General features: G+C 42.6%; 1 pseudogene across 1 annotated transcript in view; it reads right to left on the bottom strand.

The window, feature by feature from the left end:
• Positions 1 to 1,157, bottom strand: part of LOC146798404 (putative G protein-coupled receptor 132 pseudogene) — a 143,522-nt pseudogene extending 142,365 nt beyond the window's left edge. The window contains exon 1 of the transcript XR_014969156.1: positions 835 to 1,157. The product of XR_014969156.1 is annotated as a putative G protein-coupled receptor 132 pseudogene (transcript). The remainder of the gene's footprint in view (positions 1 to 834) is intronic.
• Positions 1,158 to 22,632: the final 21,475 nt, after the last annotated feature.

Below are 22,632 nucleotides of genomic sequence, written 5' to 3'. Positions count from 1 at the left end.
CTGGAGAAATGGTGATTTCAGCCCCACAAACCCTTTTTTGATACCATTTGCAGAGAAAAACCTAGAAGCTTTCATTTGCAGCCTGTTTTTCTCATTTTTCACAAAAAAAAAAAAAAATTGCTGTATTTTGACTAATTTCTGGGAACCCTCTAGGAGAATCCACAAACCCTGGGTACCTTTAGAATCCCCAAGATGTTGGAAGAAAAGGACGCAAATTTGGCGTGGATACCTAATGTGGTCAAAAAGTTACAGGGGCCTAAGCGCGCACTACCTCAAATAGCCCAAAAAAGGCTTAGCACAGGAGGGGAAAAGGCCTAGCAGCGAAGGGGTTAAACATTGTCCATTGTTTTTTTAAAACAGCTGTGTGTGAGGGGCACGGCATTAAGAAGTTGGAAGACTACTGCCCTATACTATGTATCTGCCTATCACCTCACCACACAGAGTAGGTGTCCCTGCTATTTAAATGCTCCAATACGACACGCTCTAATACACCATCTCGTTCAATGCGCAAATGGTAGCCGTCATAAAAGACTACGTTTCCCAGAATGCATCATGTGCAACATTGCTAGGCATATACTGTATTACGCATCCCACAGGAAACTTTAAACCTTAAATCCCATAGCTAGAAGCTTTGAAGTGTACGTGCATGAAACTAAAATACTAAACTTTGAAGAAAAGCAAAATGTTAAAAAGAAAAAAAAAATACATTTGCCGACGACAGTTAAACTATTTTAGGAAGGAGGAAATCGAAACCGTTCTTTCACCAATCAGCTATTCGGATTTCAAGCCTACAAGATAAATCAAAACGTTTAAAACGTAATAATTGCAACCAACCTTCTGTCACAAGCTAGCCAGCCTATTCGAGGCACATCAACCCCGTGAAGGTCCGCAACACCAACTCTCTCCTCCACAGAAACTCGTCATTGAAGATGGAAACAGGGGCTGGGCCTCAGGAGATGACAGGTGGGCGCAAGCAGCCCCGCCTCCGCCCAGTCATTTAACCAGGATCCTCACCTGGCTGGGGATAATATATTAACATGACTTAAACACCCGGGGCTCACTCAGGGGAGAGTCCCGAGTGAGAAACCAAGGAGAGTGGTGAGGTGTTTGAAGAGATTCCAGGCAGATAGGGGGCCTGCAGGAGTGGGCCCTGGATATCTCGGTCTCTCTGCATCTCATGCACCTTCTCCCACACCTGACACCTGGTATTTTTACAGAAGAGCTCTATGCATTCTGGGAATTGTAGTTTCTCTTTTGATAACACAGTAGGTGTCGCAAGAACAATATTTTCTTTCGTAGGGCCAGAAATTCAAAGGATATGTGGGCCTTTTCCTTAATTAGTTGAACAGATGTCCCCTAGACAAGAACTCGTTTCTGGGAAATCTGCTTCGCACAAGATGGCTCTATCTTTTTAAAATGTGATTGCCAAATGACATTCATAAAATCTTAAAGACCAATTCAAGAAAGCTAGGAATAACTGTTATAAAAGCTGACAGCTGTTAAAATGTGTTATTTTTTGTAACTTTCCAAACATTTGAGATTTGAAATGTAAGTTTTGTGTTAGAGGTTAAATAAGTTATTAAGATATTTATGTATTTGAAAATGGGACACATTTTTATCTTACCAAGAGCGGCAAGCATTAACTTTTATCTAAAAGTTGAATATAATATGCAGTTCTTCACATAACAACTCCCCTTAATACATATTATCATTTCTGGCTCGAAATCTAGATTTTCACCACAAACGCTTTATCCCATTGGAGTGAGAACTTTCTAATTTTTTTTATATCAAGGCAAGAACCCCCACTTTGACCAACCCTTTGTCTTGCTTTAGGGGAATTGATTTTTTTCTCAGCAAAATATAGGACAAACAAAACCGAGTAGCTCCTTGTCACGTGAAACTGTCAGCAAGGACATTTTTTTTTAATTAACAGTACTTTCCACGTTGGGACATGTAGTGGAACTTTCTCCTTCCTGTGGCAGTAGGGGCGAGCACCCGTTTTACTCAGTCCTTTACACCCTTTCTCACCCTTCTGCTCTGCTACAGACTTTGACACGTCCGTGCCCGGTGCCCACGCTGCTCGTGGTATTACAGTAGCTGCACCGGGCACTGACTTTTTGTAGTGGAGTATGTAATGAAGCTCCGCCCACTCTCTGGCCATATTTGCCATTGGCTTGAGTCAGTGTCCTTCGTAAATGTTGGCATCTGATTTGTAAACAGGCTCGTTAGTCCCTACTTCGTACCGCTCTGCCTCCATTAGTACAGTCACATGGGGATTGAACCTTCTATTTATTTATGATTTATTTAATGCATTTTTATAAAGCGCGGATTTTACCCTAAGGTGTCAGAGCGCTGTACAATAGAACCAGTTACGTTACATGAGAGAAATGTTCCAAAATAGAACGTTACAAAAATAGCAGGACACAATATCAAACACAGCAAGCAAGAAGAGGTAGGGAAAAACATAGAAGGCAAGAACACAATATCAAACACGGCAAGCAAGGGTGAGGAATGTACAAGAAAATATAAAAAATGTTCAATGACTAACAAACTTTCTTGAGGGGTCTGAGAAAGAAGGTATTAGTTCTCAAAGTGACTTTGGAATAGAAGAGATTTGAAGTCAGCTTTGAAGATCCGGATAGAGGTGGTGACTCGGAGCAATGGAGGAAGCGAGTTCCAGATTCTCACCGCATTACCTGAGAACGATTGAGCCATCGATTTTTCCCTTTTGGAGGTGGGGGGCTCAAGCAGAAACTTTTCTGCATTCCGAGAAGGTCTCAAGCCTCCAGACAATTTCAGTTTATTCGCCAGATAACGAGGGGAGGAAGAGTGCAAGGCTTTGTGGGTTATGCAGGCAGTTTTGTAAATAGATCTTGCCTCGAGGGGAAGCCATCAGAGAGAAGACAGGATATGAGTGATGTGGTTACTTCGTTTGGACCCTGAAATGAAGCGAGCTGCTGAATGGAGGACGGATTTGAGGGGGGAGAGATGAGATTTGGGTAGGCCAGTCAGAAGAGAATTGCAATAATCCAGTCTAGAGAGAACTAGCAATTGGACCAAGGTTTTTAGGTCTTTCTCCGGGAAGAACCGACGAATCCCCCACAGAAGGCGCAGTTGATAACGTGCGTTCTTGGCAATGGAGTTGATGTGTGAGATTAGGTTGAGTCTTTTGTCAAGTATGACACCTAGGGATTTAGCGCTGTCGACAATGATGGGTTTATTGTTGAGTAAATTCAGCTTATCCGTCCAGGATTGAACAGGAGGTGGGGAGAGAGAGGTAGATAGGAGGAGGAATTCAGTTTTGGAGTGATTGAGAATGAGTTGGTGAACTAACATCCAGTTGTGAATAGAGTTGAGAGTAGAGTTTAATAGTGAGAGATCTTGTGAGGAAGACACCTTGAGGTAGATTTGAGTGTCATCCGCATAGCGATGGTAAAGGATCCCAGATTTACTTAGGAGGTTTCCTAATGGTTCCAGATAGAGATTAAACAGAGTGGGTGCAAGGATAGAACATTGAGGGACGCCTTGACTAACCACCAATGGAGACGAGAGACTGTTCGCTATCTTGATCATTTGAGATCTGTCCGAGAGGAATGAGGCAAACCATTTAAGCACTGTGCCTTCCACGCCCATTCTCTGTTGAAGAGTGTTAAGGAGGGTGTGGTGATTAACAGTGTCAAAGGCTGCAGAGAGGTCAAGAAGATTCAGAAGGCACGATTCCCCATAATCAAGTATATGCAGCGCATCATCAATCACTTGCAGCAGGGCTGTTTCAGTGCTGCAATTTTGAATAAAGCCAGACTGGAACACGTCAAGGAGATTATTGTCCATAATGTGTTGGGAAAGTTGTTTTGCAACACATTTTTCTGTGATTTTTGAAAGAAAAAGGGAGATTGGTGAGGGGGCGAAAGTTGTTGAGATCGTTTGCATCTGCGGAGGTTTTTTTTAGAAGAGGGGTAACCTGTCCTGTTTTGAGGACAGCTGGGAGGGTGCCTTGACTGAGGAAGAGATTAACTAGCCTGGTCCAAAAAGAGAGAGTATCGGTATAGAAATCAATGGCGATGACACTAGGGATGGGGTCAGAAGAATGGTTGGAGGGTTTGGTTTCGAGAGTGCATTTGAGGAGGTCATCTTCCGAGATGGCGGCAAAGTTCTGCCAAGTGACTAAGGATTTTCTCTCCTCAATGGGGTTGGGGTGGGTGACCTGATTCACCAGTGATTTGACCTTTTTCATCAAAGAATATATCAAATTCTGTTGCTTTCTTTGAAGCATCCTCAGGTTTGATGGTTTGGGGAGAGCAGTTTGGGTTTTTGCTGAGATCAAAAAGTTTTTAGGGTCTGTTTTTGGCTGAGTCGAGGAGGCATCTGAAATGTATTGCTTTTTCATGGAAGATGTGCTTGTGGTATTTGGATCTTTCCGAACGTAAATGAGAGAGATTGGAGGTGGATGGAGATTGTCTCCAATGCTTCTCCAAGATTCTAAGGTTTTTCCTTTCATCATAGAGAGCTTTATTGGATCAAGAGGCTGTGGGGGTGGGTCTTTTCCTTTTGCTTTGGAGTGGAGCGACATTATCGATTTCGACTGCTAGTATTGAGAGGCAATGGGAGGTGAGATCGTTGACAATCCGCGTTAGGGTCTAGTCTAGGAAGTGAACGCATAGCAGAATCACACAGAGTCTCAAGATCAATATTTTTAGTGTTGCGGAACCAGGAAGAAGCCCTTTTAGGTTGGCCGAGAGTTATAACGTGCGAAAGGTGAAAACGGAAGGGAATGAGGAAATGGTCTGACAAGTCTACATGGATAGGGGGAGCAATGGTAAGCAGGTCTGATTTAGAAATAACAAGGTCCAGAATTGAGCCCTTGGCGTGTGTAATTTCCGAGCAGTGTTGGACAAGATCGTTGGCTGAGAGAAAGGTGGCAAGCTTGTTGGTAGCCGAGTCTTCCAAGGAGCCCCAGTGGAGATTGAAGTCACCTAGGAAGATCTGCCTGTCACTTTGAGAAGATTGGTCACTAATGAAGTCTGTGAGTTTCTCCATGAAGGAAGAGCAGTTACCGGGCGGGTGGTAGATGACATGGAACCTGAAGGGTGAGCCGTGATGTACTTGAAGTTCTAGAGATAGGCATTCGAATGTGCGGAAGAAGATGGTAGGAGAGGCTTTAATTTGAAGGGAGTTTCTGAAGAGAATAGCAACACCTCCCCCGATCTTGTCTGTTCTGTCATTTCTGAGGATAGAGTAGTCAGTAGGTATCAGAAGATCAATCAAAGTATGAGAGGAGTCATTAAACCAGGTCTCAGTAAGGAAGAGCATGTCAAGATTGTAGTGGGTGATAGTGTCAGAGATTTCAAGTTTGTGTTTGGTTGCGAATCTGCAGTTGTGGAGCACACAATGTAGCTCTGACGCAACTGTTTTGGTGATGGGAGTGTTTGGGCTGTTAATGGGGATAGGGATAAGATTCTTGTATGAGGGTTGCAGGGAAAAAGAAGAAGGCTGGTTAGTTCTGACAGAAGAGATGGTCTGAATAGTGAATTGAGTAGAATTTTTAGGAGAGGAGAGTGGAGGGGGATTGGCATTGGTAGTCTTGTAGCTAGCCAGTAAGTTGGCGATGTCTGTGGAGAACAGACTGTGGTTGGCTTAATTGGGGCGCGGGAGTAAGGAACTCCTCGGGAGGTTATTAGGGAAGGGGGATATCTTAGCACTTAAAAGTGAAATGGATGCTTCAAGCTGGGAAATTGAAGAGATGAGAGAATCAAGTTTATTTTCCTGGGAGAAGTGGGCTGAACACTGAGTGTTGGGTGGCTCGATGGTGAAGGGAGGGAGTACAGTAGGCGAAGGAGGACAGGGGGAGGTGATGGACTGGGGGGAGTATTGGGGTGCATGGGTAGAAGGTGGGGAAAGTTGGTGGTAGAAAGGAGTGGATGGAGTTACAGTTATAATTTTACTGGTGTTGAGCAGAGGTGAAGAATAGAGATCATAAGTAGGAGGAGACAGTTGAGAAGTAGAGAGGGAGGGCCTGAGGGGGAGGGGGGAGGAAGGAGGTCAAGGGAAGGCCGGGGATATGGTAAAATGAGAGGATAAGGGGCTGTACAGGGAGGGGAAAGAGGGGGGTCAATGGAAGGACAGATGTCTGGGGAGATGAGAGGAGAAGGGGCTGTACAGGGAGGGGAAGGAGGGGGGTCACTGGAAGGCCAGCGGTATGGGGAGAAGAGAGAAGGTGCTGGCCAGGTACCGTAGGCTATGAAAGGTGAATGTAGGGGGACAGGCACCAGGCAAAGTGGGGGGGTTGGGCTAAATGGTAGTTGTGGGAGGAGTGAGGGACTGTAAGGTTAGAGGGAGGGAAGAGGACGGAATTACCGAGAGGAGACAGGGTTGTGAAGCATAGGAGAAGGAAGGGGAGGTTGAAGAGAGATGGGAGGTGTAAGGGGGAGAGGAGTTAGCCTAACGGCTAGGGAGCTCGACCTTAGACCTGGGGAACTGGGTTCGAGTCTCGATAATGACGCCGAGCATCCTGTGATTCTGGGCAAATCCCTTAATCTCCCCGTGCCTAACAAAGAATGAATGTGTATCCTAATGTAACGTAACTGGTGCTATGTAAAGCGCTCTGATACCTGATTGGATTTGGGTAAAGTTCGCGCTATATAAAACTCTGAAAAAAAAGAATTAAGGGTACGAGGGAAGGGGAAGAGCGGAAATGGATGAGGAGAAGGGGGGGAGGAAAGGGGGAGGGTAAGGAGAGTTGATCAGTAGATCAGGTCGTAAGAAAGGTGGATTAAGTAGGGGGGAGATGGGTAGGATTAGGGGGTGGGAGATGGCATTGGAATATTGGAGAGATGCCAGGTGGGGAGGGGAAGCCATAGGTAAACCAGACAAGATAAGGGGGAGATCGAATTGGAAAGGGGGAAGAATGGGAGGGGAGGGAGCAAGGGAAGTGGGAAATACAGAGTAGACCTGTGACTCCCGGGAGAGCGGTCTGAAGGAATATAGGGTGGGTCAAAGGGGGAGAGAGGGAGAGAAAGGGAGAAAGTAGAAGAGCTAGATGAAGAAGAAGAATCGAGGGAGATCGTAGTCGTGTGGGTGGGACGAAGGGAGTAGAAGAGGTGGTCAAAGAGAGAGAGACAGGAGTCTGTAGCTTGGATCATGACAGTGCCATTGTTATAAAGTGTAATGCTGAAAGAGCCATTACAGCAAGCGGAGGGGGACATTTTTAACCGCTGCCCTTGCGAGATAGAAGAGGAGAAGGAGACGTTGAAGGAATTGAAGAAGCTGGAGGACCAGGAAGGGATGTCGTGAGTGAAAAAAATGAAGTCATTTATGAGCTTCCCTAGACACCCATTATGGAATTGGTCAACAAAGAGGGAATCGGGAAATTGTTCAATGGTGTTATGCTTGAACCGTTTTGCTGCTGCTTTGGACAGATTAGGGGGATAAATGACTTTGAACCAGTTAACTCCAGACTTAATTCGAATGGAAGCCATGATAAGGAGATGAGGGGATGGGTGGGTGTGGGGGTAGAAAAAGGGGCCACTAGGGTAGCGATAGCGCAAAAAAGTATAAGAAGAAGGGGGCGCATATTCCGGAAATCAAGTGAAAATAATCCAAAAGGAGTAAGGTCAGATCAGGACCACTATTGGCCACCAGAGTTGCATCAGCTGACATGTATAGAGTAGAAGACCCGGAGTGGTGACTGAGCAAGACCGTTGCGTCTTTTCGATATTGCCTGCATTAACCCTTCTGGCCAACTCTTTGCCTAATTAAATTTAAAGAGCACTGGTGGGACGCCAGCTTTCGTAATGGTGGCCGTATGGCGGCCGTATTTGCATCGTGCTGTGCCCACTTTTAGTTATTGATACCAAAGGGGATGATGGACGGAGCGTTTGAGCAAATCTAACACTCAGCCCCAGTAGACTGATCTGGGTTTAATCCATCATCATTCTTTAGCTCACTCCACCACCCCAAAGCCGGTCCTAGGATGCTTGTTTCCAGTCCAGGGAGGACCTGGCCTGGCAGTTCAGGCTGGACTGTTCCCATTGGGCACAGGGTCAAGATTGATTTGCATATGGCTGGGTCCAAACTGGAATGGCATGGTGTGCAAAAAATCAATGGATTTAAGCCCAGATCTCTGTACTGGGGTGAATGTCTGTCCATCAATAGTTCTTTCTGCACTTTTACTTATTGGCGTTGGCTTAACTTTTAAAAATCACCCCCTTGCCACCCCTGCTTGCAGGGACGCCTCATTATGCACGCCCTGTGTTGAGTACAAAAATCTCTGTATGCTTTCTCCATTGTTCCCTCCTCCCTCCCTCCCCATCCATGCCCTTCGTGTAGCTTGTGTTTTTGAATTTTTTAATTTATGGCAGCCCTCGTACTCCACAGCACACACACAGTGCTGCCTCTCCTCCATTCAGACAGTGCTCCTGCAGCTGCAGAACACCGCCCTCATTTTAGTCTGTGAGCACTATTTAGTTTATTGAATTTTTCTCACTGCAGGCACAACGTATTTAAATGTAAGCAATGCACGTCGTGCCTGCAGAGAGCAGCCGGGACAATAGCGGCTGGCATTCCAGTGCCATAGGTCTCGCATTTGTTTTGTAATGCACTTCGACCATTGCTCCGACCTTAGTCGTGACTGTCCTGGCCTGCCAGACAACCTTGAGGTTGGGCAAACACTCACTGGCACAATATTCCAGTATGATGAGAGCAGATCTGGCTCGCTGATTATTTTCCTCCAGCCTCCCAGAGACCTTGCCCAGAAAGTGAAACAGTAAGCCTGCTCTTAGCCATGGGCCCTGGTAGCACTGCACCCCTTGCACCACCATTGATAGCACTGCTTTAATGGAACAGAAATGTCATGAGCAATCCCAGGATAACTAAGGAAGCCGAATAGAAAGTGTGACATATGGGCTCCAGCTAAAGGTAAGCCACTCCCCCCGCCCCCAACACCTTACCCCACACGCATAATAGGAGGACGGAACATACCACCACAATAAATGCCATACACACCAAAGTGGTTTGAACTGTCTGTGATGAACAATAATACCTTGCGCACCAACAATTAACAAGTGATTCCCAAACGGCCAGAAGTCCACAACAGACCAGTGAAACAAAAATGAGCAGCGGAGAAACAAAATCTAGTATTGCTCGGGTGCGATAGATAAATGAAGGAATCCTGTGTGCGCTGCTGGCCTCTGCAGTGGCTGGGGAGAGTGGCGAGTGGTCTCCTTAACAAGTCATACACTCTCTTGCAACATCCACTGCTTTGCCAGCCCACTCTGACCGGATCTACGTCCTCTGCTGAGGTCTCCTGCCACAATACACCCACTTCAGCACTCTTGCCTGTCTACGATGTCCCCTGGCTGCCCTGCCTCGAAGGTTCTCTCCTTCAAGGTCTCAGAATTTATGCCGCATTACCTTCCGCATAACGGACTGGTGTGAGACTCTGCTGATGATTGAGTAAACACATATACCACATGCTTTAGAGCCTTCTGATCCATCGTTCAAAACAACATTGCGTCTGATGGTCAAGACATTATGGCTTAAGTATCTTATTATGATTTTTTTGCATCTTTATAGCAGAGTGACTACCTTACAATCCTGATGAATGGCCCGAACTATTGAGTCATTAGGGCAGAAACATGTGAATTCTAAGATAGGGTACATTTTTGACCCTACAATCACTTGCATTTTATTTGACTACTATATAGGCAGGAAGAATAAAGTTGTTGCCGCCATATAGATAGCCTTTTAATTCACATACACATACATTTTTCTTTTGCACTCTGCCCCTCCTTACCATATTGAGTTGGTAGATCCAACCCGTGCTTTGCACTCCTGCTCCTTCCCTCTCGGTGAAGTCGTAGCCCACACGGGGTACCTTGCGGTCCCTGTGTGCTGGAGAAACCCAATGATGAAGCATGTCACCCTCGGGTGAGTGAGGGTTTTCATCCAAAATGGTGTTATGCCCGCTTTCCATTGCCTTTTAAATAGTTCTTATTAGAGTGCTACCCTATATTAAGTGTGAGTTATATATTTAGGAAGATATATAGGATTGAAACATCTATTCAGTAGCATAGTTCTTCTGTTGACCCCCCCCCCCTGTGTGAGAATCAATATTCTTACACCCTGCTCAGTATTTTATGGGGAGAAAAAAATCTACTCGCCGACTCACTGGTTCCTCGTTACCGTTCTCATCCTTTGTGGAATACAATCCTTACTCTGTTCTTTCTGCAAATATGGAGAACTTAGAGAGCGCTTCATCTCATCCTAACAAAGAAACATTGGGAGCAACATCTAATATTCTGCTCTCCACCAATATACTGACTTCTAAAGCAACTACGTCATCTATATTGACTTCTGGAAAACGTATTAAAAAGGACCTTCCCTCTCCTACTACATCTCTTCCACCAAATACTATGGATGTTCAGCTTGAGGAGATACAAGCTCTTCGGCCTTACATGGAAGAAACAAATAAAGGGCTCTAGGCTCTAGATGACAAATGGTCCACTATGGAGAGTAGGGTTACGCAGATTGAACATCAAATGCAATCTGTTCAAGTTGTGATAAACCAAGTTCCTTCAATGAAAGCTGAGATTTTACTTTTCCAAAAACGTGAAAAATGTGTAAAATTGGCGTAATAATTTACACATGTATGGTCTGGCAGAGGGCTTGGAAGGCTCAAACGCCATTTTATTTTTCCAGTCTTTTCTTCCACAAGTGCTTGGCCTTCCTACTTCTCCTGCCCTAAACATCCAAAGAGCACACCATTTAGGCCGCATTGCAACTGTGGCAGCCTCTTCAGCCAAACCTAGAGGAGTGATCATATATTTTATGGAGTATACTGATTTATTGAAGGTTTTACAAGCAGCTAAGCTTAAAGGCCACATCTCATGGCAAGGCTCCAATCTCTTTTTTGCTCAAGAATATGCTAAGGAAACGGCAGATCGAAGGAAAAAGTTCCTGGATATGAGACCAGCACTCAGTAATCTCAATGCCAGATTTGGTCTTTTCCACCCATGTCTTTTTTAATTGACATATAAGAACAAGACCACGAACTTTGAAGACCCTGCATTAGTACAACGGTTTTTGGAACAATGTGGAGAAGAGGAGATGGAACTGTCCCGACAAGCTAATGTTTGATCTTATGTTGTCATTCATTTGATATGCTCTGTTGTTTCAAACAATGTTGTTATGTTCTCGTCTACTGAAGTTTTTTGTCTCCTCATACATTGTACTCACGTTGTACTCACCTGTTGTGTTTTACTCTTTTATTAGGTGCAGTACTTCCTGTTTACATATTCTCTTTTTATCCCTGGTCTGCTCCGATGATGTCCTCCCTCCCCGGTCCACCCTGAGTTGCTCGGTTAGTTGCACCACTTTCCTATTGTGGTTTCACCACCCTCATCTTGTTCTTGTTTTCTGTCGTTGGTGATTATGATGACGGATTTTATGGTATATGCTTTTTATTTGTTGTTTTTGTCTTCTTTTCCTTTCTCCACTCTCCCTATCATTTTTCAGATTATCTCTTTTTCTCAATTGAAAGCTCTTTATCCTTCTCTATACTATTTCCCTTCTCCCAACTTATGTCGCTTTCTCTTATTTTCTTGATTTTCACAATTATTTATCTTTTACTCTATACTTTTCATCTTTTTACCTGGTTAGTTCTATGTCTTTTCGTATGTGACTTCATCGCCCTCATCTTGCTCATACTTTTTGAATCCGGTTATTATATTTCTAAAATGTATGATGTATGTTTTTTTATCTATTATATTTCTTTTTTCTCCCTTTCATTATCTCACCTATCCATTTTCAGTCACCTCTTCTTCTATGCTAATGTTTTCTCTATCCTATTCTCATTTTCCTATATCTCCTCCTTGTCACCTATTCATATCTTTCTCTCTCACTCTTTCTTTTTTCATAACCACTCACTTCCTCCTTTATGCTTCTTATTTTGGTCAGTATGATATTGAAAATGTTATGTTGATCATTATCACATATAACTTACTGTTAGATTGTAATTGTTTAATTTTTTTTTGCAATTACTTTCTATTCCATTGTTTATTGTAGATGACTTTAAGAGTTGTTTCATGGAATGTTAAAGGTTTGGGTTCTCCTTTAAAACGTCAACGGGTACTCTCTCATTTATCTAATTTGAAGTGTGAGATAGCTTTCTTACAAGAAATTCATGTTTTAGAAAAAGAAATAGCTAAACTTAAACGACGACGGGCCATGTTTTTGCCTCTCCAGGTACAGGTAATCGTAATGGTGTAGCCATTTTATGTCATAAACGTCTTGACTTAAAAGTTCTCACAAGAGTCTGATAATGCGGGTAGATGGGTTTCTCTTTCATTATTAATAAATAATATTCCCTTGACTTTTCTTAACTTATATGCACCTACTTCCCTGGATGCTGCTTTTTGGCCTACAATATTATCTAAATTTATGTCTTTTCATGATGATCATTTGTTGGTTGGTAGGGATTGTAATTTAATTATCGACCCTATTATTGACCGTAACTCCTGTTCTAGATTCATTCCCTCCCCTATGCACTCTTAATTCACATCCACTATTCAACAAAGATCTCTAGTACATGTCTGGCGATATGTAATCCTACACTCCGAGACTATTCTTTCTTGTCTCCAGTACACTCTTCTCAATCTCGTTTATTTATTTATATTTTTCAGATTTGTAATGCGCGTAGCTGCCCCAGCAATGGGGCGTCCCAGCGCGATCAGAGACACGAGAGAGTGGAGGACAGGAGGTGATTATACAACGGCAGGGAAAAGCCAGGTCTTGATCGCCTTGCAAAAGGTCAAATGAGTCTGGATCTGTCTGATGGAGAGAGGGAGTCGGTTCCAAAGTAACACTGCAAGACAGCGGAATGAACGCCCCCCGGCTTTTGCTCTCACCGCCCGGGGTACAATAGCCAGCAGCTGATTGGACGATCTAAGGGATCGCTGAGGTGTATATGGTTGAAGTAGCTTAGATAGACCCAATGGAGCCTGTTGAGAGAGAATTTTATGAGCAACACATAAGGTTTTAAATTGAATTATTTTCTCAACAGGCAACCAATGCAGCTTGGGGAGGATGTGGGCAACCGACGCAGATCTCGGGAGTGCCACTAGCATACGTGCTGCGGCATTCTGAGCTCTCTGTAAACGCATGATACAGGATTTGTTAGCCCCGAGATATAATCCATTCCCATAATCCAGTCTAGATAGTATAGTCGCCTGGATGATGGTCTGGCGATCTCTAGGGGGAAAAAAGCCCAGTACTGGCTTCAAACCACGCAATAGGCCAAAACACGACCCAGCCACAGCCTTGGCTTGCGTGTCAAAAGTCAGTCTGCTGTCAATCCAGAAACCCAAGTTTTTAACAGCTTCTTTGGGCACAGGGGCTGGCTTAAGGCTGTCAGGCCAGCAATGATCAGACCATAGGTCCCGATCTTTTCCAAATACTAACACCTCAGATTTACTGGCGTTAAGTTGCAGGTAATTGCTGGCCATCCAGTCTGCCACCTCAACCAGATCTTCCCTGAATCTACTTAGATTGGCGGTGTTCTTTTTGGAGTAAGCAATCATTAATGGGGTGTCATCAGCGTATGACACCATTGACAAACCCCTCTTCCGAGCCCCCTGGGCCAAAGGTTACATATAGACATTAAACAAGAGGGGGCTCAGGATTGACCCCTGGGGCACTCCTCATTGTAGGGCATACCTCTGGGATTGAAAAGGTGGCATCCAAATCTGAAAAGATCTTCCCGCTAGAAAGGCTCGGCACCAGTCGAGAGCCAGATCCCTCACTCCAATATCAGATAGCCGTTTCAGTAGGATTTCATGTAGACCGTATAAAAGGCGGCACTTAGATCGAGAAGAACTAAGGCCGCCGAGTCCCCTACATCCAGTATCCCTCGGATTTCCTCCGTCACTGTCAACAAGGCACACTCAGTGCCATGTCGGGCTCTAAACCCGTTCTGCGATGGGTCAAGGATAGTGTTTTGTTCGATGAACTCCGTCAGAATAGTCTGAACATATAGTTCTACCATTTTCGCTAGAAAAGGAAGTTGTGAAATGGGACGATAGTTACCCGGCTCGGCTGGGTCCAACGATAGTTTTTTCAGCAGAGGGATAACTTTTGCATGTTTCCATGTTGCAGGTACTATAGCTGACTCTAGAGAGAGATTCATCAATTCCAGATACACTGGTAGAATAGATGGCATGACTTGGGAAAGATTTTTTGGGGCCAATGGATCAATAGGTGAACCAGATTTAATTTTTTGGACCAAGACCTCCAGACTTGCTAAAGATAGCGCTGGAAAAGATAGCAAGCTATTTAGACCTTGGGAGGCCGGGACAGTGGGCAAAATCTTCATAACGGGAACAGCGACTACCGGTAGATTTTGATATATTTTTTCCACTTTGTTAATAAAGTAGTTGGCCAGCTCATCGCATTGGTTATTGGAGGAAATTGAAGAACCTCTAGCCATATCACCGGTCTTCATAATCTTAAGCAAGGAAAAGATTGTTTTAGATGGATTAGGGCTTGTTAGGATTGTGTTTCCTATAACTCAGCCCTGGCTCTCCGGATTTGCTTATGATAATGATTAATGGCTGTTCGGTAGTTAGATTTCCCCACTGCATCGTACGAGCGTCTCCATGTACGTTCCAACTATTTGCAATGCTTTTTTGCCTTAGATAGCGACTCATTGAACCAAGGTTTAGATTGGTCCCGTTTTATCCTCGTCAACTTAGCTGGGATGCAACTGTCCAGACCTGCTGTTACCCAGTCATGGACTAGCATATCCGCTGCCTCCAGATCTTGTGGTAGTTGAGGCCTATGGCTCGACCAATATGCCGACAGCTTACTGCTGTCTAGCTTATGCCACGGTCGTTTAAAGGTGGAGGTCAGGCAATGTTCTCTCAACTGACCCTGCCATCGTAGTGTGAAGGTCACCAAAAAGTGATCTGTCCAACACTGTGGGGCTGGAGGATCCGTCATCAGCCAGGTAAGATTCGAGAATAGAGGATCCAGTAGGTGTCCAGCATCATGAGTGTGCTCTTGTACCCACTGGACCAATTGGAGTTACTTATTCACCTCAAAAGCACTCGCACAACATATCATCCATTCGGTTATTGATTCAATATTTATTTCCGACCATGCTCCCGTTTCTTTAGATCTCGATCTTCTTCCTCCTATTCATGGTACTCGCAGATGGAGATTCAATAATTCCTTTCTATTGGGTTATAATTTTACTCAACAATTTGAATCTTTTATCACCACTTTTTTCCTTGAAAATGAAACTCCTGGCATGTCTCCACAGATTGTCTGGGATGCTTTTAAAGCAGCCTCCAGAGACTTTATTATCTTTGTATCCCAATAAAAGAAATCCTCTTTGCTCACTTTACAATCACTTACGGCACATATTAAGCAATTAGAACGCTCTTTTTTCCATACAAATTCTAAATGCTGCTTGGATGAACTGATCAAAGCCAAGTTCGAATTCAACAAATTATCCACTTACAATGCTAACTAATTTTTGCTCAAATCCTCAGCCAAATATTATGGGGGGCAAAACAAAGCGGGGAAACTTTTATCCAATTATCTTAAAGTTGATTAAGGTCTACTCAAACCCTGACATTACTGGTTTTAAATATGGCTCTAATCAATCAAAACTTTCTGTTTACGCTGATGATATTCTGCTTTTTCTATCACAAATTCAGTCCTCTTTACCAGCTTTTTATCGGAAGTTCAGTCCTGTGCCTTTGTATCAGGTTACAAACTTAACACCAACAAATGTGAAATCCTTCCATTAAATAAATTGTGTCTATCCGTGGATTACATTTCTTCTGGTTTCCGTTGGAACTCAGATAAAATCAAATACTTAGGTTTATGCTTTAAATCTTCAATTAAATAATCCATCGTAGTAAATTTAAAGGAATTACAAACACTATTGAAAACTGCCACGTCCAGGTGGAATCCCTTATTTTTGTCCTGGTGGGGCCGTCTTGACACAATTAAGAAGATGTTAGTCCCTATAATAATTTACATCTCTAATCTTCCCATAAACATTTCTAATTCACATTTTAAAACAATTTATTCTATTCTATTGAAGTTTCTATGGGATAATAAGAAACCTTGTATGTCTTTTCTCAACCTTAAAAGACCAAAACAGTTAGGAGGTTTCAATTTCCCAGATTTTCAAGCCTATTATACTGCACTTTCTCTTAAACAATCTTCTCTTTTACTTCAAGAAGACAGCCAAGATTCGGTATTACCATTGTGGACTGTTATCGAGAAACAATTTTTTCATACTTTCACCTTTCAAGAATTTATATCCTTTACTCATCGTCCCCTATCTCTTTCTCTTCCGATTTTCAATAATAGTTGCAAAATCTTTCAACCTTTATTTATTGATCACTCTCTCCTAGAGATCGTTTTCTGCAATCTTCATTATGGTATAATAAGCTTCTTAAAATTAATCATAGAATCATTTTTTGGAGAGATTGGCGCATTAAAGGACTTCACTGGGTTCATCAACTTTTCCAGAATGATACATGTATACCATTTAAAGTTGCTCAAGCACGTTTTCCTTTGCCTAATTCATCCTCGTCTAAATATACTTCCCTGATTACGCTGATCTAGTCAACGTACAATAATTTATCATCCCACACTCCTTCCTCATCTTCCCCTTCCACCATTCTCTCAGCCTTGTCTCTTTCTCCATCTGCATCCCAAGTCTATAAACATATATCCTTTTCTCCAGTTATTCGAGATAAAACAGAGGTAGAAATTTTATGGGAGACTGATCTCAAATTGTCCCTATCTATTTCTAACTGGAACAAGATCTGGATTAAGATTAGGAGATCTTCTAGGGCTGCTAATACTACCCAAACCTTATTTTATATCTATAATAGATTATTACTAACTCCGATTTCCTTGCACAAAATAAATCCTACTCTCTCTCCATCATGTTGGTCCTGTAATACATTCCCTGCTGATTTACACCACATGCTATTCACTTGCCCTCATTTTCATAACTTTTGGGTACTAGTTTGGAATCAAATCAACAAAAGTTTTCATAGACAGATACCCTTCACTTTTGTTAACATATTTTAGGTAGTGTATCTTCTGAGTGGGAGTCATATCCAAACACTTTTTATATTATAGATTTACCTCTTTCGGTTGCTTTTCAACAAATTACTAGGGCACAGAAAAACACCACTAACATCTCTTATCAATCCTGGTGGTATGGGGTCTGTTATAACCACAGGTTAGATAGAGCATATGTCCATCCCATATCCCTTGCTACTAAACGAGAATACATATGGTCACCTATTACCCATTTTCTAGATATATCTGCGAATGTAACACAAACCCATAATCCCAGCACTGAAGAAGTTTTAAACCTCCATGAATTGTTTTTTCCTGTTAGTTATTTTTCTTGCTTAATTTCTATTTTTCTTAATTCTGTATGTTAGCAGTTATTACTATTTATATAAGTGGTTATACTAAGATAAATACCTTATAAGTACCATTACCTTTCCTTTTACTCCCCCCCTTTGTTCTCTCCCCTTCTTTTTTCACATTATCTAACAGACTATACAGTTAAGATTGTATCCCCTATTTCTGTATTTATTATTATATTTTATATTACTTCAATAAACCTTCTTTTCTACCTAAAAAAAAGAAAATGTATTTAAGGTAATGATATCATTTAAAGAAATGTTAAATACATGAGGTATTTTTAAAGGTTCAGTGGGACCCAATACAACATAATCAACCCTGTCCCAAAATATACCATCAGGAATTGGAACAGCTGTAATGTTCACGAAGGACAGGTCTCTTTGTTTACGATGAGATGATGTATGAGGTGTCAGGACCAAGTTCACATTTGAAACTGCAGAGCGTTCTGGGAGATAGTTTCCATTCATGAGCAAGCAAAAGACAGTCACTAGGTCAATCCAGAATAGAAAAAAACAATATTCCAGTTATTATCCAGAGCTGTAGCCATGGTGAAACTAGGTAAGCCTTTTTCAGAAAAATTTAGAAATCTTGAAAGTGTTTTTTACGGGAAACTGGAGGTTTTGTTGAACTGGCAGATGTCTCTGGTAGAGGCATATAGATGTAGATATCAGTGGTAGGCCAAATTGATATTTGTCTTTCATTTGTGTTTTGATGTTCTATTTGAACACTAGTTCTATTTCATTGTTAGTAAGTTCATTACTTGGTATTGGTAACTCTTCAAATGTTATGTGTCTTTCTGTCTGAACTTCCTGTATGGTAGCGAGAGGAGAGCGGCGGCTATCCAGGAGCCCACGAGGCCTACTATTCAGTATTGGACACATAGTGTGGTTTGATAAGATCAATGGAGACAAATCTCTTTTCTTTTTTTCTGGCAAGAGGCGGCAGAAGTACTGTTCTTGTTCCTTCAAAAACCAGGACAAGTAAAGGCTTTCTGTATGATGGCCCAAAATCTTTTTTGTTCACAATCTTTTCTCTGACCAGATCCCCGATTTTTGGGATCCAGGCCGGTTTTGTTGTGACTGATTTGACTTCCCCAGTGGCGGTGCATTTTACTTGCACGTTGCTTTGTAGTGCCCGGAATTCATTGAGATCCTATAAAACAGCCAAACGTTTATTGATGTCAAATGGTTTTTCATCCATCACTGTGCTTTCATAATCGAGATCAGGAAACCACATTCTCGTCCCAAATAGGACTTCGTAAGGAGTGATACCTCCTAGAGAATTTCTTTGCATATTGTTGAGAGCTCTCTGAACCCCATATAAGTGATTGACCCAGCTACCACCCGAACCTAATACCCTTGCTGTTAAAGATTGCTTTAAGTCCTAGTTTTTCTTCTCCATGACCGAATTTCCCTCAGGATGGTACGGAGAGGGGTATCACAGTGCAACACCCAAACTTCCCATGGCCTCTTTGTAAGCCCTAGAGCTAAATGCGGGGCCATGGTCAGAATGTAATGTGCCAACTGCATATGTCCCTATGAAGACTCGCAAAACTTTTATAACAGTTCGAGCATCAGCTGAGCGCTGAGGCCACACCCACAAGAATCTAGAGCATGAATCTACTGCCACCAAGATATACTTGTAAGCCCCATCCAATCGTAGGGGGCCGCAGTGGCCCAAATAGACACATGCGAGCGGTCTGTCTGATATTAGTAATGGTGTTTGTGGTGGGCGTTCTATTGTTGAACCCTTCCTCTGCTGACAGATGTCACGCTTGAGTACAAACACTTTCGTTTGTTTTGTTAAACCTGGCCACCAATAGCGTTGTTTCAGTAAGGAATCTATTGCGGTCGCTCCAGCTTGTGCAGAACCCAGACCCTCGTGTGCAGCTAGTATTAAGCCTAATCTGCCATCCATGTTTGGTATTACTCTAACCCCCCACTCCTGGAATCTGAGCATATGGAATGTTATTTGCATCTAACTTGTAGGAGTACTTGAGTGGAAATTTCTTTGGTACAGCTGAGTTGTTGCGTGTAGCAATGACAGCTACCATTATGTCTTCATTTATTCTCGTTTTAGATCAAGTGATTGAAGCTATGGCAGCAGTTTGTACTGCCCCTTTTGCGGCTTCATCAGCCAATGAATTCCCTTCAACGTGAACGCCATCACATTGATGACTCAGCGTGTGTATCACGTGAGCTCTTGGAAGTTCTTTTTTCAACTCAGCTACCTGTTCCCATAGCAATATATGCTTGATTGTGCAACCTTTTGAGTCTTTAAACCCATTCTGACCCCAGTAGTGAAAATATTCATTGTATGACTGGACACAGTAAAATGAATCACACACAATCAGTGTGGGGAATTCTCGATCCGTATTTCTTAGCACCAATAATAGTGCTTTTAATTCTGCCAGCTGTGCCGTGAAATCTCCTAGAGACTGTGTCTTCGTACTACTAGGATGGAACTTGCCTTCCTGCATACAACCCTTCACAATCGCACACGCAGCGCTATATTGTTGTTTACTTTCTATGGCCGGCTGAGCAGATCCAGCAGTGTAAATAATATAGTCATACTGTTCGAGAGGCATTATTTCATTTGGGAGAGGATATTCTTGTTCGTATTGCAGGAATGCTTGTGTTTTAAGTATAGAGTCAAATTTGTAGTCTACATCTGTTGCAGTGAGAGAATTTGCCTATTGCATCCATCTTGGATGTAAAGCTTTAGCATTTGGAATGCTTGCCTTTGTGACAGTCTGAACTGCTGTTAATTTTTTTTCTGTTGAAGCAAAACTCATTTCTGCGTTTGTGTACAAGTGTGAATTACATGCTATAGGTACTGTTTCTCCTTCATTAAAGGTTTGTTAAATATATCCAGATTGACCCGCTATAACACGGATCACCACATTTGTGGTGTTTACATGTGTGTGTAGGTGTTTGGAAGCTATGCCAGCTTGTAGGTAACAAAGGATATCTGTGTGTTCCTGTGTCCACTGTCTCACTGAAAAATCAGGTCTAATTAGGTCGTAGAAAGGTTTAACTTTTCTGCATAATGCAAAATGTAAGTTCTGCCAAAATGTAAGAATCTCAATATGGATTACACGTTTTTCAAAGATTTAGGAGTTTGGAGCAGCGCACACTTTTCTAAAAAGTTAGCTGCCAGGCTTGTCCCTTCACTTGAAAGCTCATATCACAAAATTAGGACATTGAGATGTGCTATTTTAGATTTTTTAAAGTTGAATTTGTAGCTGACAGAGGCAAACCCTGAAATGATGTTGTTCACCCTGGTCAAGTGATCCATTAAATCATCATCCGTCTGATAAATATCATCTACATAGGGCAATGCCTCTTTATCCAAATTCATCGTAGCGTCGAACAACCCAGGGCTATTCTTATACCCTTGTGGCAGGCTCAAAAATTGTCGCTGAGAGCCTAACACTAAGAATGCTGTCAAATATCTGCTATCAGGCGCTATATTTTGGCAGAAAACTCCATTTGAGATATCTAGTGTTGTTTTGTATTTTTTCCACACAATGTTATTCATTAATGTGACACTGTGTGCATTCTGTACTGCAAATGTACTGTCTCTGTGGAGCTGGAGAAGTTTTTACTGGGATTACATGGTGAGGTGACTCAGCATCCCACCCAACATGGTTGCGATATAATGCTGGAGCGAGTGCTACTGCCCACTCCTGCGTGTATGAATGTTTTAAGTATACTGGAATGAGGTTAGAAAAAGCCAGTAGAATTACTGTTTCTCCCTTTGGGCACTCCATAAGAATTTCCAGTGGCCAATCTTTTTCAGCCAAAAGAATGTCATATCCATAAGTCAGGTTCTCCCAAAGGAGACCTTTAATTTTATTGGGTTTGTCCACCTCCATTTGGAGTGTTATTTCATTTAACCCATGTGGGACACTTACCCTCGTATCACGTGTCACCACCATGATATGTTCATTCGACTCCTCTGCCACCAGAAATTCCATCAGGTTCTGGCGAGCTATTGTTACTTCTGCTGCGCTGTCTAGCATCGTCAGAGCCCATTACCTGTTCAGAAGTCAAGTCATCAGAATTCTGGGCATGTCTATCATTAAGACCTGCTACTTTCTTCTTTTTAAATTAAGATTTAGATTTTTGTGTATCTTCTTTTTTGGAAGTATAGTCTGAAGCGTGTTGCGTGTCTCTGAGCTTTGTACGCTCTTCTTGTCTGTGCTCTGACCGTCCTTCCCTCTCGGAGTTTCTTGGTGAGCCCTGAAAGGAACAAGAGGAACGTGTATCAGTATCTTGATACCTGTCGTGTTTTTTAATATTATCTCTATTCCTAAGTTTGTACCTTCTTTTGGAGGGCTCCTGTTGGGGAGACCCACCCCTGGATTGAGACCTATTTTCTCTATTGTTTTGTTTTTTAATATTATTATTATCCCATTTCTTCTTAGAAGAATCAGGGGCTTGCTTGGTGTTGTCTTTTATCAGGATCACCCATGAGTTGAGGTTTTGTTGCTTTAGCTCCCAAACTATCTCTTCCTAATTCCGCATAGGTAATTCATGCTCCTGTTGTAAAGGAGTGAAATCCCTCAGGCGTTGGCATATTGCCACTGCTGCTGCCTCCTCTTTTATGTTTGCTATTATAATAGTTGATACCTGGGCAAAATTGCCTAACAATTTCATCCCTAAGTTCAGAGCAGGTTCTGCTCCATACTCATTCTGTATTTGTCTTAACACATCTGGTATTACTGTTATGGAAGGCATACCATGAGTTCTGGTATATATGGCAGCGAGAACTGTACCCCAAGAGGCACAATGCTCTATCTGGGGAGCTATCCACATTGGCAAGCAGATTGTTAAAATTCTGTGTTTTTCTTGAGGGCTTGTGTGTGGAAACACTGCCTCTAACTGTGTTATTTTCTGAGCCATCCAGAATGGCATTTGCTCACGCTTAGTGGGAATTTTAGCCCTAACCACGTTCAGTGTTTGTGGAGTAATTTTAGTTGCAGACCCCGGAATTGGTCCTGCCTATGTAGCCCTTGCTGGCTGCAATGTGAGTGTTCCCATCACAAATTGTGTCAAGTTTCTGTAAAGTTTTATTATTTTTTTATGAAGTGGACGTAAGTGTCACTGTCTGGATGCAGTGTGTAAGCCGCTAGGACTGGCCAAGTGGCTGCATCTCTTTGGGGCTGATCGA

This window comes from Triturus cristatus, chromosome 9, assembly GCF_964204655.1.
Source record: "Triturus cristatus chromosome 9, aTriCri1.1, whole genome shotgun sequence".
NCBI lineage: Eukaryota > Metazoa > Chordata > Amphibia > Caudata > Salamandridae > Triturus > Triturus cristatus.
Note: the sequence above shows the minus strand (reverse complement) of the source record. Positions and strands in the feature narration are given on the sequence as shown.